We start from the raw sequence: 17,635 nt of genomic DNA, 5'->3' as shown, positions 1-17,635 counted from the left end.
GCCTGCAACACTATTGTACAGGTAAGTAGAGTATCTCACCCTAGTGCTGGATTACTCTTGAGAAATTAGTTCTCTAAAAGTTAAGCATCTCATCTGAGCCATGGATTTCAGCTCCCCCTGGGGTCAGTGGAAAGAGTCAGAAACTTCCACAAAGCAATCAGCTGTGTCTTGAGCTGGGTGCCCTCCATGGGGAGGCTGTCTCACCCTCTGATGGGGCTGAGCTCTGCTTTGGGACATGGGTTAAACAACCCCAGCTCCCCCAGCCTCTCCTTATAAGACTTTCCCCCTTCACCAGCCTTGCTGCTCTCCTCTGGACCCACTCCAGCACCTCAATGTCCTTCTTAAAGTGAGGGGCCCAGAACTGTACCCAGTACTTGAGCTGAGGCCTCACCAGTGCTGAGTACAAGGGGAGAATTACATCCCTGGTCCTGCTGGCCACACTGTTCCTGATACAAGCCAGGATGTCTTTTGCCTTGCAGGCCACCTGGACACACTGTTAAGACGTGTGTCTTTCTGGTGGCTGGTGTTAGATGTGATGAATCTCATCCTTAGAGCTGGATCTTTAAAATGTCAAGGTTCTTCTAATATCAGCAAGTAGAGGGATTTTCAAAGGTTTCTAGATGCCCAGCTCCTACACATCTCATTAGGAACCAGGCACCAGGAGTTTATAAAGAAGTCTTTCAAACACCCATCTGCATAGTTAAGGACATCTCTATAATTTCTATAGAAAAACAAGAGTAATAATCAATTGAAAACTACAGATACATCACAGATGTATTGACGTAATAAATAATTGTGCTGGTAGAGAATGAGGGTCCAGTTAGAAGTGAATTTTGGGTTTTTGAAAGATATCCATTTTCTCAATAAGAAAAATCTGATTGGATCGCTTGAAATTTTGCAATGAAATTAAAATATTTATTTTTTATCTCTCTGATTTTTTTAGGCATGACCAACTAAAAAATTGTGAAGTATAAGTCATTTTTAAATTTAAAAAAATCAACATGTTGCATTTTTAAAATGTTGGAAGCAATGCTGGCAAAACACCTCAGTGATTTTCATCTGAATTTTCAGATAAATAACTTCATTTTTACCATGTTTTAGTGTTTGTAGAATTATGGATACCATTTCTTAGGCCATGTGTGACTTATATTGAAAAAAAAACCCACAGCGTTATCTCCACATTAAAACTGGTGTGTAGCAAGTAAGTATATGTGCAGCTATGTGGCTGAGGATACACAGTTGAAGGACATGTTCTGAACCTGAAAGCCAGTAAAGCTCCCTCTCTGTGGTTTTATGCTGATACCAGAATAAGAAATGTCCAACTTCAACCCCTGTTCTCATGGTTGCTGCTGTATTTCACAGAATCATGGAATCAGAATTTTCAGGGTTGGAAGGGACCTTTAAGATCATCCAGTTCCAACCCCCCTGCCATGGGCAGGGACATCTCCCACTAGATCAGGTTGCTCAGAGCCCTGTCCAGCCTGGCTTTAAAAACTTCCAGGGACGGGGCTTCCACCACCTCTGGGCAACCTGTTCCAGTATTTCACCACCCTTATGGTGAAGAACTTCTTCCTAACTTCCAATCTAAATCTACTCTCCTCTAGTTTGGATCCATTCCCCTTAGTCCTATCACTATTGACATCCTAAAAAGTTCCTCCCCAGCTTTCTTGTAGCCCCCTTCAGATACTGGAAGGCCACAATAAGGTCTCCTTGGAGCCTTCTGCTCTCCAGACTGAGTAACCCCAACTCTCTCAGTCTGTCTTCATAGGAGAGGTGCTCCAGCTAATTTGTGTAAATATTCAGCTGCTGTTTCTCAACTTATTTAAAAGATTTTTTTTTTTTTGTTATTTTTACAAATTTTACACCTTATAATTATGTATAAGCTACCATGCTATTATGTCTCTATAAAAACTCATTATGCACCTGAGAATAAGGAAAGCTTGAAAAAGAAGTATTATTACACCACCACCAGAGTATTTCCAAATTCATAATGATGAATGAAAACACCATAGTGGATGTTTTATCTGCATACAGTCCCTGTGAGAAATACTGTATGGCCCACGAGGATTTTCCACTGTGATGGAGTCACAGTGCTGGATATGCAACTCAAACTCTTGTCATCATCCCAGAATGGCAGTTCAATGATTTTGTTTGTGTGAGGCCCTAATGAAAGCATCATGCAAACCCAGAAAAATTTATTTTTCAGGTTAATGCTGATTTTACACAGCCACCTGTTAATAGAAGGCCCTGAGTTTTTTCACCATCCCTAGAAATCACTTCCCTTGCTGGCACTAACAGAAGAAGCAAGAGTTGCTAAAAGGAACTGAACCATTTTCTGCCCTGCAGTGCTGCCAGCACCCCGTGTCAGGGGTGCAGCAGGAGGTCTGACTGGCTCACTCCCTGCTCAGCCCTATGCTTGCAGTCAAGGAAAAAACTTAGGCTGACCCGAATGGTAAGGAAGAGAACCCCTCTCTGCAGGTGTTTGATCTGGATATGATCAGATGTGGATGTGGACAGCCCTATGAAGGGTGAATGAGCTCTGAGGTACACCCTGCTCCAGCTTCTCTTTCTAATGGACCCCCAAAATACTGAGGGGCAAGAAAACTAAGTGTAGGATAATTTTTACATCTGACACATGAAATGCAGGTCACTCAGCAAGGATGAAACTTAATACTTCCTAAGAACCAGACAGAAGAAAGATAATTCCTACTGTGTCATAGCAGCTAAGCCACAGGAAGCTGTTGAAACACTCTGCCAGCTTTCCTGAAATAAAACAGTTTTAGTTTCATCCATGTAGTGAATTTTTACCTTACACTTCTGAATTTGAGCCACAATTATCTTATCTGCAGGGTGATTAAACAGCCTACTCTTTCCCTCCTTTTATACTCCTCAGCCAGAGGTCTGGTAGCCCAAGAGAGTTCACAGTGCCCAGGAGCATCCTGTCTCTTCTTGCCACTGGGAAGTCCTTTGCATATGGTGATGGACTGGAGCACATTTGGAAGATTTTACTGTTTGAGCAGGGACCCCATCCAGTTACTGAGTTTTCACTGACAGCATCATCACCCAAACTTGGTGTTTTACACTCTAGATTATGTTCTGTGAATTTATTTCCTCTACAGTTATATCAGTTTTACTTCATGGTGCTATTTTTGAAATCACACTAGATCAAATCTTCCATGCAGTTCCTCTTGCATAATCACTGCAGGGCAGAGTACACATAAATGAGGGCAGTTTAGCCCACTGTGTATAAATTAATGTGAACTCAGATATTAAGCACAGGTGACTTGCAGCTTCCCTCTCACATAACCAGACTCTGCTCTGAAACAACAGTAAAATAATTACTTTTAGGGTAGCACAGAACTCAGCAGATTTCCCACCTGCTAGTGCAAGTCCTTTTTATGTCATCTTCACTGTTGTCATCAATGGTCAACAAAGGAGAACACTGATGATGTGAACAGAAGGTTTAACCACTTTCTAGAAGGAAGACCATTCCTATAGTTATAGAAAAAAATCTGTAATGAGTGTATTATGCCTTTCCAACACACCTTTATGGTGGGTTGTTGGGCTGAAAATAGCAACTCAGGAAAATTAAATGAGAGCCAGCTAACTCAAAGTGTATACACATACATTACCTGTGTGATGAATATCTGTGTAACCAGCTTGGGCCTCAGGTAGAAAAGGGACAGCTGGAATCTAGGAACTTTTCCTCAGCTTGCACTGAACCATTTGGTGTCTTCTGCAGCCTTGGACAATACCACAGGAGCCATCAGTCCATCAGTGGGTTAGTTCTTTTCTTTCACTCAAGTTATTCTCCTTCCAGGCTGTTGCTTCATCTGCTATGATGCAGTGAAGGGATCTTTTCTAGATCCGTTTGTCTTCCTTAAACCTTGAAGTCATCAAAACATGCATTATGTAGGGAGTGTTTAATCCTATATTTCCAAAACATGGCAGCAGCATGGCTACTTTCTCACCCATGCTGTGTAGAAGATGTGGGTGACTCTGCCAGCTCACAGATTGCTGTAGTCTGCTTTGTAATCTCAGAAAGAACATGGGAGTGTGGCATCCCTTTACAGCTCCCTGAAACACAAAACTCATCTGATGTTTGAACTTTAAACTTACTGGCCCAGAAATAACACACACAGTGTAAAACATAACCTGGAGCTTGAGGCCTGGACATACTAACACTGTGAAGACTCACGGCCTTGTGGCTGCTGCTTCTTACAACCAAATCAGCAGCTGGGAAGTGACCTGTAGCTCCTTGGACCTCATCAGAAGCTTCATTAACAGTACTTCTTGTTTCTGAAAAAGTTAATTTTATTATACATCATTACATCATCTAACACAAACTATATACAAATCTAATACATGAGTGATTCTATCTTTGCTGCCTGGTGTGTCTGCCTTGTCCAGATTGTCTTGCAGAGCCAAGACTATGTAAAGATTTTGCACTTACGCACTTTATCACTAAAAATTACCCCAAGACTACATAGACTCAAGTTTACCTTTTATATCAAGCAAATTGTTCTACAGCTACCCCAGCTGGACACTGAGGGAGCCAGTGGTTTTTGAGTCATTGCAACTTGGCATAAAGTGTTGCCTCTGGCCTTGGAGAGATCCAAACTCACTTGCACTACTCAAGATGTGATCTAGTGATGAATTAGATCAACATTCTTCCACTCAGATTCATGAGATACACAAGAAAAGTTGTGCCTGTGAAAGCTTTAAATGCTAGCTACTTGGCTAGTAGAGCTAAAGAAGTCAGAACATCAAGAAAACAGAACCACAAATTTAAGCTCTCTGGCATTTGGAACTACTTCACACAAAGCTACGTTCTCACCGCCCACTCTCCAAACACACTCAGGTGCTGGCATTTTCACCCAGACTAATTAACAAATAGTGTGGCAATTAAATCACATGGCCTCACCATTGAGTTCAGAAAACTCCCTTACATTGCCGCAGAGTATAGCAACATAACTCATAAAATTATTTTATAACAACAATTTAAGTGAAGCAAATATCATGAAAATACAACACAAATGCGATAATTATTCTAATTTATGTGATAACAATGCTACGTGTAAACTAAATTGTCTTCCCAAGTCCATCCAACTTCATGCATCTTCCCTGCTCCACAAACGTGCCTGAAACATCGAGCAACATCTGTGGAGTGGCAAAGGGTGACTTTTCTAAATCTGACTTTGCAAAGCATCCCCCAGCAGTCTATGGGGTAAAAGCCTTTATAGAAGACCTTTCAAGATCCTTCCAGAGGGAAAGATTTACCTATCAAAAAGGGCTGTCCCATCTACCCAAAGAGCTCGGAATCATGAATCAGAATCACAGAATGTTAGGCATTAGAATGTGAGAGCAAGGTGGTCCTTAAAAAATACTATTTTTCCCTTCTGAGCTGGCCCAGATGCCCCAGTAATTTCGGCACTGCAAGACTTCATGCTTCCCCATGTTGTCTTGACTGGAAAGAGCCTGGAGGGACAGATCAAGGCCAGGATGTTGTCAAGAGCAGCCCTCACATGGTTCACAGCCTCAGACCCCTGAATGTGAGAGGTGTCTGCTATATTTGGTCAATGAGATGTCTGCCTTCCTGTTCCTCAGATCTTGACTCTTGGACAGCTGTAAGGAAGATAAGAAAAGCCTCAGGAAACTAGAAGATGCTCATTTGGAGAAGGTATCTAGAGGGGGAGGGAGAATACACAAACAGAGAGAGGGAAAGCAGTAGAGTAAATGAGAAAGGCTTGGGGTCATTTTCTTTTTCTTATTTTTAAAGTAGAGTTAGTGGTGGAGACATATCATTTCTATGAAGGGAAAATTAAAAAGTCCACTAATTACATACTATACGAACATGAGTAAGCCCAGCATTTTCTGAGTCACAACAAGCAGTTATAGAGTGACAGGGAAACCTTTTTAAGTGATGATTCAAAAATAAAGAAGGCATTTGGAGTCATTGAGCGTGCAGAGTTAGCCCAGGTAACCACATGATCTTATCATTACTACCCTTCATCTGTCTGCCGCCCTCTTCCCACCTAGCGTTTGATACACTCACTTGTTGCATCTTGTCTTGCAAGTGGCATGACTTCAATTGCACTAATTGTGTGCATAAAGTTAACCATGCATGTAAATGTTTGCAAGATTGGAACCTCAGATTATAAACACTGGGAGAGGGCTCATCTCCTCCAGTGTAATCACCCTAGATGCAAGGGGGACTCAGGCATAAGAAGAATTTCATAGAAGAGACGTGACATCAATATTAAGCTTGAGCTTTTGGGTTTTGTCTTTGGTTATTTATCTCAAATCCTTGCTTCCCCTCTGTGTTTCTTCTCTTCTTCAAAAAACATGGTGGCAGAAAAGGGGTTGTAGGCATTCAGATAATTCCATTTAATTTCAAATGGAAGGATTATTATTGTGTATTTTCTTATCTGAGTATAGTTCTCCCAACGTAGCTACTGTGCTAATAGTATACAAAATTATGTAGGTGTTGCATGAGGCTGTAATTTGCACTAGGGGTTTCAAGGTTGTTATTATTTATTCCCTGCACTACAGCAGTATCTCGGAGTCTGGTGGGGAACCTGTGTGTTGCTTTCTGTACAAACAGAGCAGAAGGAAAGTCCCTGACCTAATACCAACCATGAGCTCCACAAGCAGATCAGAGAGCATCCAGGTGGGGCCCTGGGCAACAAGCCAGAGTGGATTGGGCCACCCTTCTGTGTGAAACTGGGGACACAGGAGTCTGAGTCTGTTCAGACAGAGGAGAAATAGCTGCCAAAATGGGCTCAGATGGCACATTTCTCAGGAGAAGGGGGACAGTAATGGCATGGAGTGAAACTTGCTGAAAGCCATTTTTAGCAGCCCAGTCTTACTGCCCAGAGCAATTCTGCTCCTAGAACAGCTCAGTCTTTGACCCACAGAGCTTGCATCAGAGGACTATTGGCAGAACACAAATGCAGGCAGAGAGAAGGGTGCAGGAGGTGACAGGACAAGAAGAGCCAGCAGCACAGACACAGTGAAGACCATGCTATAAGGCACTGTGAAAGAGACCCCTCTGCTTTAAATTTACGAAATGACTCACTAACCTATAATAACATTACCTAAAACTCATAGTGAGCTCTTCATCTTCAAAGCACTTTACAAAGATTAACTAATTAATTTCACTGTCAAATCTTTTGCAGATCTAGTAATGGTATTTGGCTCTACCTCAGAGAGCAATTTTTTCCAGGTACTGGCAGGGTAAACATTCATAATGATATAACCAGTGGGAAGAATGTTTTTAGCACTTGAACGATATTTTAATGGGAGACAAAGGTTAAGGATTGACCCTAGACCAAAGGGCTTCACTGGGCCACTCTGAAACTGGGGTTCCCTCTTGTTCCTAGACTGGTGTCAACATGACAACCCATGTGGCTTGTGCATACTGTTTTTTAGGGAAACCCCACTAAAATGCCAGTTATTTACAGAGGTATACCTGACTATGGCTGTTCTCAGGTTTCTGCCTTGTTTTCTCAAATGTTTTCCCTTCTGAGCATTCAGTACATCTGCCTGTCACTGCCTTTGTCCACCATGGGTCCAACTTGGACCCTCTGCCATCCCACACTGTGCTGCTGGGAATGAAAACGTGGCAAGAGCCTGGCTCCTATGGACAAGTTTCACTTTTATTTTCTTGGCTGCCTTGCAGAGACAGAGCAATTCCCAAAGGCATCTCCTGCTGCCCGTCCAGATGCTCAGCTTACATGGGCTCAGCACGCTCTGATTTATGGGGGCTGAGGCTGGCTGACAATGTTCTTCCAGAACAGCTATATTGGCTTCACTATGAAAAATTCACATCATTAGCAGCCAAAATTAGACCGTGGACACTGTCAGGGAAGGGTTTCTATCAGAGCAGATTGCTGCTCAAAGAGATTGTGCATCTACAATAGTAGAAAATACCCTACATGCCATATCAGTATTATGAGACCTGCTGGCACTGCTGTGGGGACAGACACCCTCCTGCATGCACCAGGGCAGACACGGGTATAAAACCTGGTGACTTTAGGTGTGCTAAACCACACTGTGTTTACAACAGACATAGCTGCCATTCTAAACAAATACAGGGTTTTTCTTGTATTCCTTTGTTCAAAAATATTACTAAAAAAAATGCTGATGCTAGATGTTAGGTATGTACAAGAACCCTCTGTTTCTCCTAGAGTCGTAATTAACAGAGAAAAAAGTTACTGGTGCAAAAAGCTATACAGCAGTAGATCTGGAAAGGAACAGAAAAATTAACTATCCCATTTCTCTGCAGGGAGGAAATAGCAGAATATAGCTATAGTAATGGAAATGGATAAGGAGAGATGTCACTGCTGTCATGGTCATTGCATCTAAGATGACTGTATTTATATGCTGGGATTGAAGAAAAACATCACAGGCTGCTTGCAAATTTGACACCTGGGGAAAAAATACCTGAAAGTTGGTGACAACTCCTCAGAGCAAGTTTATGTCAGCTGTATGCACTTCACATCTCAGGCAAAGCAAGATAAAAATGTTACAAGCAGCAAAATATCTTGTCGAAATACCTTGATCTCTCTTTTTGCACCTAAGTCCCAGTATTGTCCATATTATTCATGGCGAATTACAGACCTCAGTTATAACTGTGAATCTGATTTGGCAAGTTAATATAAGCAAAATCCAGGACAGATTTTCACACAGCTTAAGGTGGCTATTTCCAAAAGTTCTCACCTTCATTTTTGCAGTTGCTCCAGAGGGTGAGGTGTTTTTGGAACAATTTAGTGCAAATGTCTTTACATCCCGTACTTAAAGCTTGCTGCCAGCTTCACCTTAGTCTAGCAATGGGACAAACATGCCATTAGCAATCACAAAATCAAAGATGCTCTGTGTGAACTCAAGACCCCAAGTGAGCTCCGTGAGAGCTCTCAGTGCCAAGAAGGGACAAGTTTGGGTGCAGAATATTTGATGCTAGCTATCCATGTCTCCCTGGGTTGCTTGGGAACAGCCATTTTGGGCCACAGGAGCTAAAAGTCTCTAGGGCATTTCCAAATTCTGCAAAGCTCTCTGCTGCAATGAATGAGGTGGTGCTGCTGGCCGAGGAGCTGTTGACCCTTGCGTGTCCTCTGTTACCGGTGCTATCTTGGAATGCAGGGAGACTCCAAAATAAGAGTGTAGTGTTTCTCGGTGGCCAAGAGAACAAAACTTTCAGCTTCAGGAATGTGAAGTGCAGTTGCAGAAAGCCATCAAGTAGTGATAGTAACAAAAACACCAATGGCATCTGTTATGGATTGCAGCAAAGAAGATTCAGCTAAAACACACAGGATCATTCTTTCAGTCAAGACAACCAAGACACAACTGCACATGCCACTGAAAGCTAAATGAAAAAGCAGTGCTAGTGCTATACAGGGAGTTACAGCAGGGTATCTGCAAACATAGCCTTGTTCCAGTCTACGTAATGTTTGTGTGGAGATTCACATCTAAAGCACAGCCTCTGCACCCCTACACTTCCCTGTTAGATCTCTCAAAGGAGAGAAATCTTAAGTGGAGGCATCAACTATTAGTTTTCATAAGAGTCAGTAACCTGGGCATGCTAATGCCTTTAAGCCCTCAGCCCCCTGAGGGCCCCTCCTTCTCTTGCCTTTCCATATGCATCCTGCACTTTCCTGCTTCAAAAGGGCATCAGTTTTGTGCTGATTGATGCTCAAACTGTTGGCTTCGGTGCCACTGCTGAGAATTGTCAGACAGATGAAGACAGTCACAAACCTTGGAAAAGAATCCATCACTGTCTCTGTGTTCTTGCCATCCTCATTCAGCAAGCCACATAAATACAGGGCATCACCCATATGGGCATCCTATCTTTTTTGCTGGGGTGGTTTGGGCACTGGAACTTGTGAAAGTGCTTATGATGCCTGCTGAATCAGTTCCTAATTCACCTGAAACACACTTCAGACCAACATTATAGATCAAGAGTGAAAAAAACTGAAGTCTCCTTACTGACTTTGGTGGCCCCTGGGCTTTCCACAGTATTCTGCTGCTTTAACTCCCCCATAAATTTATCACAGCAGTGCTGTTGTCTTGCAAAGGATAGCTATGGGTGCACCCCTCTAATCACCTTCTGCAATATGGGGTTATGGCATGTGAGAGGCTAAAGACCATGTAGCTCCCCAGCCACCCCCTCCCCCTTGTTCCCAGCCCTCCCTCCCAGCCTCTTTATTCAAGGCAGTGTTTCACTCACTGCTCCCTTTCCAGAGAAAGCAGGGCAAAGTGCAACATGAGGTGGTTTAAAAATAAATAAAGAAAAACTACATATTTTCATAAGGTTTTTTTTCCAATATCTTTCTTCAAAAATGTGCTGATTAAGTAATCTGCCTCCAGATTCAGAACTGTGAGGTTTAATGAAGCTGACATTTCTTACCCTCCAATGTTATGTCAGACTAAAAACCTTTTCAACTTATAATAGATACGTATGGTAATAGATATCCAAGTGAAAGATCAAACAGACATTAAGTACTGCAGAAATAGCCTGCTAAAAAGATGAAGTCACCCTCTAATGACATTATTATGACATACAGATTAAAAGAAGAACCAGTAAAAAAGAAGGATGATAATGTTATTGTGTTACTCCAATAAGGTATTTTACCAGTAAAATGAAGTTACTTGCTTTCTGCATCTGTGCACTCTACTGAATGATGTTTTCAGGAAAAAAAAAAAGGAACAGTAGAAAAGAACTGTTCTTGAAGAAGAAAAAAAGCCCACCAAGCAAACCTTACCTGTATTTGGGGTTGGTACGTAGTATCAGATGAACACTGCATTTCAAGTGTTTGATCCTGTGCCTCCAAAAACTACAAACACTATAAACCAAAATTAAAAACTTTGCCAGCAGTCTAGTACACATAGTAGGTTCAAACTGAACCCCCTTGAGGAAAGGATAATTACTGCCTTGTTGTAAAGCAGATGAATTTTTGGAAGCAGATGCGTGCAAGGTGACCCTACTTTGGGAAACCACATTTGAAGCAAATATTTATTTGTATAACAAATAGAATACTTTCTACCAGCCCATTATGCAGCTAAGATTAGCTCAGACCTTTATAGTGACACTACATAGATAATAAACTGAAAGCCAATTTCAGCTGGTGCAGTTTCACTGGTTCTTCAGCTGTCCAACCATGTGTGGGTCGAATGGGTGGAGAGCTGTGTCACAGTGCCAGCAGCAAAGCCTCTGAGACAAGGGGCAATTCCACAGCATAAGATCAACAGGGAAAACTCCTCAGTAAGAATATCTTGGAAACTTTCCCTGAGTAGACCCAGGCTTTCTTATGGGCACGTAGATAAGACAATGCCCTAAGGAGAAGAGTGGTAGTGGACACAGCCCACTGCTACTGCAACCTATTTATATCTGCCATACAGACAGAAGACAACATGATTCAGAAGTTAATCAGTTCCTGACAAGGCTACGTAGCCTCCTTGAGTAAAAAGCAATAGAGTTCTGCAGACAAGGCAGAAGCACGTGGGGCTTCATTGAACCCTCCTACTGCCAGGTCCTATCTCAGGCATAGTGACTGCTTGTGTCCACTGTCTACACAGGAGGCCAAAATCTATCAGACCAGGATCACAGGCATCTGGTGTGCTCAGTGTTTCATCAAACTAAATTGCCAGAACAGTCACGACAACTGAGAGAGGCACCTATTGTAGGTGGTCTGATCACAACCTTTATTGCTGGTGTGTGGTTGGTTCTCTGCCTTCATCTACTCCTCCCCAAGCCATGAAACCAAAACACCATCAATTTGCTACAGGCTCTTGAGGAATGAGAAGCTGTTTCCCCTCTTCTTGCCTCAACATGGACTTTAAATACAACTCCTCTCTTAGTACCTGCAAAAATGGCACTGCTGAATTTCAGGGCTCTGTCACAAAGACTGCAGGTTACAAGTGCTCACTTTGTGTATAAATGGTTATTTTTTTCTAACTGTCCATGCTGTGCAGCCAATTTCAGGACTATATATGAAGGCAGATTCTCTTAGTTGTCTCTTGCCATTGCAGAGGGGATTCTGCAGAATAAACTACCTCCTAAACTCCAAGTGTTGAGAAACTCAGGGATCATGCACAATCCAGCTTCCCTGAAGTAATTCTCCTTGAGAGGAGCAGAAACCAGCAATACATCCAGTCCTGGGGGCCTGAGACTTCAAAGGCAAATTCTACACTATGTCCTCTTACAGCTATATTTGTGTGTACCTGAGAGTGCAAGGAGGTGCCATTTTCTGCAGTGATTTTTTAGAACAAAGCAACGTTGCAAATGTACAGATAGGCAGCAGTAAGTCAGGTTCACAAAGCTTTTTTTCCTGTACTGTAGGAGCAGCACAATAAGGAAACAGTCAATACTTGGCTGCTTTTCCCTGCCTATAGCTGCTACTGAAGGCTGAACTGGATGAGGGAATGGAGTCTCTGTAGCTCCTCTGGAAACCAACCTCTTCAAGCTCACTTTGAGGAGATTTGTGTCTGTGATGCAATGGTACTGTTACCTCCTCATGGCACTCAGTAGTGGTTCCCATTAGGTCTACTCGCTCCAAGGTTTTACTTATCTTCCCAGGTTTCACTTATTTCTCTTGGATTTTGCCAAGAAAAAAAAAAAACAAAAAACAAAAAAACATAAAATATCATTATATCTGACATGGCAGAAATACTGCATTTTAAGCTCGAAATGAAACTCTATTTACCTATATACTATTTTATTTAAAAAGGTCCAGGGATTATTGATTAAAAGTCAGGCTGACCTCAAAAGTAAAAAGTAAGGCTGATCTATCATGTGATTGGCTCCCTGTCTCCTTTGGGCTCCATTTGCTGCTTCCATGTCCCTGGAACACCATGTTCTTTAGCTGCAAGTGTCTGAAATTATAAAAGAGCTGCTAAACTCTTTTATTTTATCAATAGAAGAGCTGTTAAACTGGTATTTTCACACAATTAAAAGGAAGTTGTGGGTATAAAGCATGGCAATGGAGGAGACCTGTGCAGTGTTGAACAGTATCTGGTGCAGCCCTGCTCCAGGACTGACTTATGGGTCATCTTTTCTCAGAAACATGCCCAAGCACTTGGCAGATACAAAAAGAGTTCCAGGCAACAATTCAAGAACTTAAACATGTAGATGATCTGCAGTCCAGTGTCTGGGCTCACTCCTTGGGAATATCTGATCTATCATAGATGTGAAGCTTGACGTGTAACTAATTATTCTTTGTTGGTGCCTAATTTTGCATTGACGACAAGGGGTCTGAGAAAAGACTTTATTAGATTTAGGCTTAAAATTTCAGATGGCAAAGGACAGCAGGTGAAAAATGCCCTTAACTGCTTGATTGACACCCAGTAGCTGATGTCAAGTAAGCCACTGTAATGCATACTGAATCTGGCATTACAAATGATCTTTGTCACAGTAGGTGTTGCAGAGGATTACAAGGCAAAGATGTATGATCCTTACCTAAGAGCTTAGGATCTAAGTGAACAGCATAAATACATACTCCTTTATGCATTTTATGACCATAAATTAGTTTACAGTTGTCTGAATTAAGTCTTTTCCAGGAAAATAATTGAAGTAATATATGAAATCTACATATTTCATTCGCTTCTAAGAAAAGGTTAAAAATTCATCAGGGAATGCTGATTGTCACAATTGTCAGAGGCCTTTCAGTAGGAAAATTTGTCCAGGTAGAAATAAAATTTATGTTAGCATCAGGAAAGATGAGCAGGAACTTGAGGCAACCACTTTCTGATGCAGCAATCCATGGGACCCGACTTCTTCTGGAGTCTTGGCCATTGCATCCTCATTTATCTGAGTGTGTATTGATTGTACAATGGCACAAAATGGAAAAATGGTGATTCATACCAGACATTCATCCATTTGACAAACTGGAGGGCACTAGCAGATTGTGGTCCATAGATCTCTGGCAGAATTTAAATATTACTTCTGCAGTGTCCAGAGAAGGTTGATAAGTAAAATGAGATTGTCCTGCAGCTTACCTTGCATTTTGGAAGGAAATCAGGAGGAGTCTACACTTTCATTATGAGACATAATGAGGTTGGCAAGTCAAAAAAGTCCAAATACCACTGCAGTAGAAGTCAGGGACATCTAAGTCTACATTTCTGGAGGCCTGGCACTCTTGCTCATGACAGAAGTGAAGAAAAGAAGCCACCTCATAGCTGGCTGACAAGTTATGCCCATTCATTGACACTCAATTGCCCTAAGCCCTACCCCTTCGTAAGTACCCCTGGCCTTACCAGAAGTTTTTCCAGCCACAGGAGGACTCACAGGTTTGATGTTTTAAACTGAAAAGTAATATTAAGGGGAGAGAGGGATGATAGAAAGTATATCCGTTTTTGAGGATAAAGGCAGAAAAAATTCGCTTAAAGCACACTCGCATATGGACTGACCTGCACAGAGGACGCCAGGATAGGCAGTCCTGATTACTGTTTAATCAATTTCTTTACCATTTATTGTGCTGAAATGCCAATTACTGGGCATGCGATAATCAATTAAAGACCACCAGACCTTCAGCCACAAGAAAAGCCATATTATTTAAGTTTTGTAGACAAATTCAGGGTGTCTTGTGTAACAGAGGCAACGGTATACAGGGCACGTGCAAATGTACATGGACAGAAGAGGAGGAAGAAGGTGATCAAACATATTAACAATGGAACTCCAACAGAATTTGACCTTATCACTGGATCATGCAGAGGTGGTTAAGGCTGAATGGGATTTACAGATATTATTTTGGCCACCAGAGGGTTCCCATATTTTTTCATTTGTGCAACTGAAGCAGTGAGAGAATGAAGAGGGTAGAAAAGACACTTTAGAGATCAAACAAAATTTATCCCCAAAGTAATTTAAATAATTCACCTGCAGGTCCAATTTCATTGTTGTAAAATTCAGTGACTGCATTTTGCCAAAGGAAAATAGATATTTTCCCCACTGGTTGCAGCATTCTTCTTTGCACCATTGCACATGAGATCAGGATTTGAGCAGCTGATGATAAATTCCATGTATGTAGGACACCTATTAAAGGTTTCATGTGATGTTAGAGTGAGTAGTTTAGTACAAAAGAAACCCCACAAAGTAAATAAGATTTCAAACGTTGTGGTATTGTCAGGGCAAAACCCCAGATTCCAAGTCAAGTTCAATCCTGCAAAGCTAGTAATGGCAGTGCTATTTTCCTAACTTGGCTTCAGTCACTACCGTGACTCTCGATTCTCAAATAATAGGTGATTCATCTTAATGTTATTTAGGGAAGGAGTCACAATGGCTTTGATAAGTCAAATGATGGTCAGATATTTTTCTTACAGCTCATTAATTTTCCCAGGAAACAATGGGCCAAATCCTGCTGTCAGTTATGTTACCAAAGTCAGTGTACTGGTGATGATTTTTAATTTACACTGGACCTAGATCCCTCTCTGACACAGGTGGGATTGGTTTGTGTTTTCTGATATACTTGAAAACATTAATGAGAAATATGATGACTGCAGCAATCTGATAAAGTCTCTGTCTAGAGAGAGTGATCAGGGGCAGGCCCCACGACCCTTGGAAGTTTTATCCAGAACTTTTTCCAAAACTCAGAGCCCTGCAGGGAGAAAGAAATTTCTATTTGCCTCAAACAGCAGTGCCAGAGTTCCTAGGGCTTCAGCAACATTTTTCTGGGGGACAGACATCAAGGTGCTCGTTCTTCCCCTTACTGGTAAGGATGGTGCTGAGAGGCAGTAGCATCCCATGAAGGTCTGCTCCTGGCTTTCCTTGTCTTGCCACCAGCAGGAGATTGAATGTGTTGTGCAGCCCAGAGAGCAGAGTTTTCCTTTTTCTGCATACCAGGAACTCCACCAGCTTTTGCAATGTAGTCCAAAGGTTCAGCAAAATCAAAATCTCTTTCCTTATTTGAGGTCAGAGCCTGGTGCCTTCAGTAACAGCAAAGGCAGACCTACTGCACAGTCCACTGACTTTAAGGAAGCTTCTCATGAACAAATCTATTTATTCAGTTTGACTAATGGGCACAAGGGTCTGGGTTTTGATAACACAGACACAGCAGCTTTGCAGGTGCTACAGCATTCAGTATGATTCCAAAGTTTCAATTTTTATTTCTAATAAGATGCTGACCTTCTAGACTTCATATGATGCATTATAATTAGAAGACTTATTGAGTAGCCTAATATAATATTATACCCGCTGGGGAGTCAAAAGTGCAAATGGTAAAAATATAAAATCTCAATATTTAATTAATTGAAACAAATTAAATTTCAGCCTATTTTCTCATATCTGTCAGCTACTTAATGTTGCATATGAACTTTAGAATTTATGCAGATTTCCCACAGATGTTATTAGCGGGCATTTCAAATAACTAAGATCTGTGTTTATAGTCACAATTTTCACCTTTTCAAAGAACTTCTCAACCAAGAGGTCCCAGGGCTCTGTGTGGAAACAATTTACCAATATGACTGCTTCAGTCAGATGCCTAAGTGGAACTCAGACACTTGAGAAAACCTGGCATTTCTTCTTCTTGTGAAAAAAACTTCTGGAATGCCACCTTTTAAAGCTCCCTAATCATACTGCCCTGAAAGGCCATCTTTGCCCCAACACACAGGCGGAAGACAGAAGAAGGTATAAAACCCAAATTGTGTCAGTGAGGAAGTGAGGAGTCAAAGGCAAAGAGGCAGCTTTCAGAAGAGCTGGGGTGACTTCCATTTTTGTGTTGTTTATGGCCTTTATCTGGCATGGAGAAGGCTTTTCTTGTACAAAAATGGAATCATGCAAGAATAATTGAAGAGCTAATGCAGGTGTATTATCAAATCATGACAACAGTCTATTTGTCCTCCTTGTAATGACATCACTACCAGAACTCCATCAGTTTGACTCACTGCTGGGTAGTGATTTGTTTTAAAAAATACATAAGTAAATGAAGACAGGCATTCAGTAAAAAATCACCAGTGATAGACCTGAAGTTCCTCCGAGTTTATTACTGCTAGGCAGCTCACCTATGGGACTGCAATTCTGCATTTGCATTTCTTCACTCTAAAGAAGATTTATGGCACTCAATCATATGCCACAGGTCCTTTGATTAAATGGGGATTTACAGGACATGATAGCCCACAGCAGCTTAAGTACCATGCAGTGTGTTACATAAATGCACGTTCAGGATTATTACACATACCAAAGTAGACATGTACTTGATAGAGGCTGTTATGGTTTACAATTCCCTTTTCACTTTCCCTCTCTGTGGTAATAACTATACATGGATTGGCCTTAAACACCTGCAGGTTTTAAGCACAGGTTAAATTATAAAAGAGATTGCAACATCTTCTTTGTCCATCATCAGCTAATAAATCAACAGGTCCATTTCTGTGGATTGATGTAATGGCATTATGAGCATTGGCAAAGTCATATCCACTTAACTGATGCAATTAAGTAGTGCCGTGCTCTTATTATAATAATAATGGATTGACTGATGAGTAATTTATTTCTTTCCAATGTAACTGACAAAAATAGATTACATTCACAGTCAATGCAATGTATTTGGATCATAAAAGTGCTGCCTTCTCAAATCCACCATTAGCTTAGATTTATCCTCACCAGAGAGTGGTGGAAAACACTTTAAACCAAGCACTACACTTAATGAAGAAT

Source organism: Heliangelus exortis, chromosome 2 (assembly GCF_036169615.1).
Source record: "Heliangelus exortis chromosome 2, bHelExo1.hap1, whole genome shotgun sequence".
In the NCBI taxonomy this organism is placed as follows: domain Eukaryota; kingdom Metazoa; phylum Chordata; class Aves; order Apodiformes; family Trochilidae; genus Heliangelus; species Heliangelus exortis.
The sequence above is the reverse complement of the archived record's forward strand: the minus strand, read 5'-3'. Positions refer to the sequence as shown.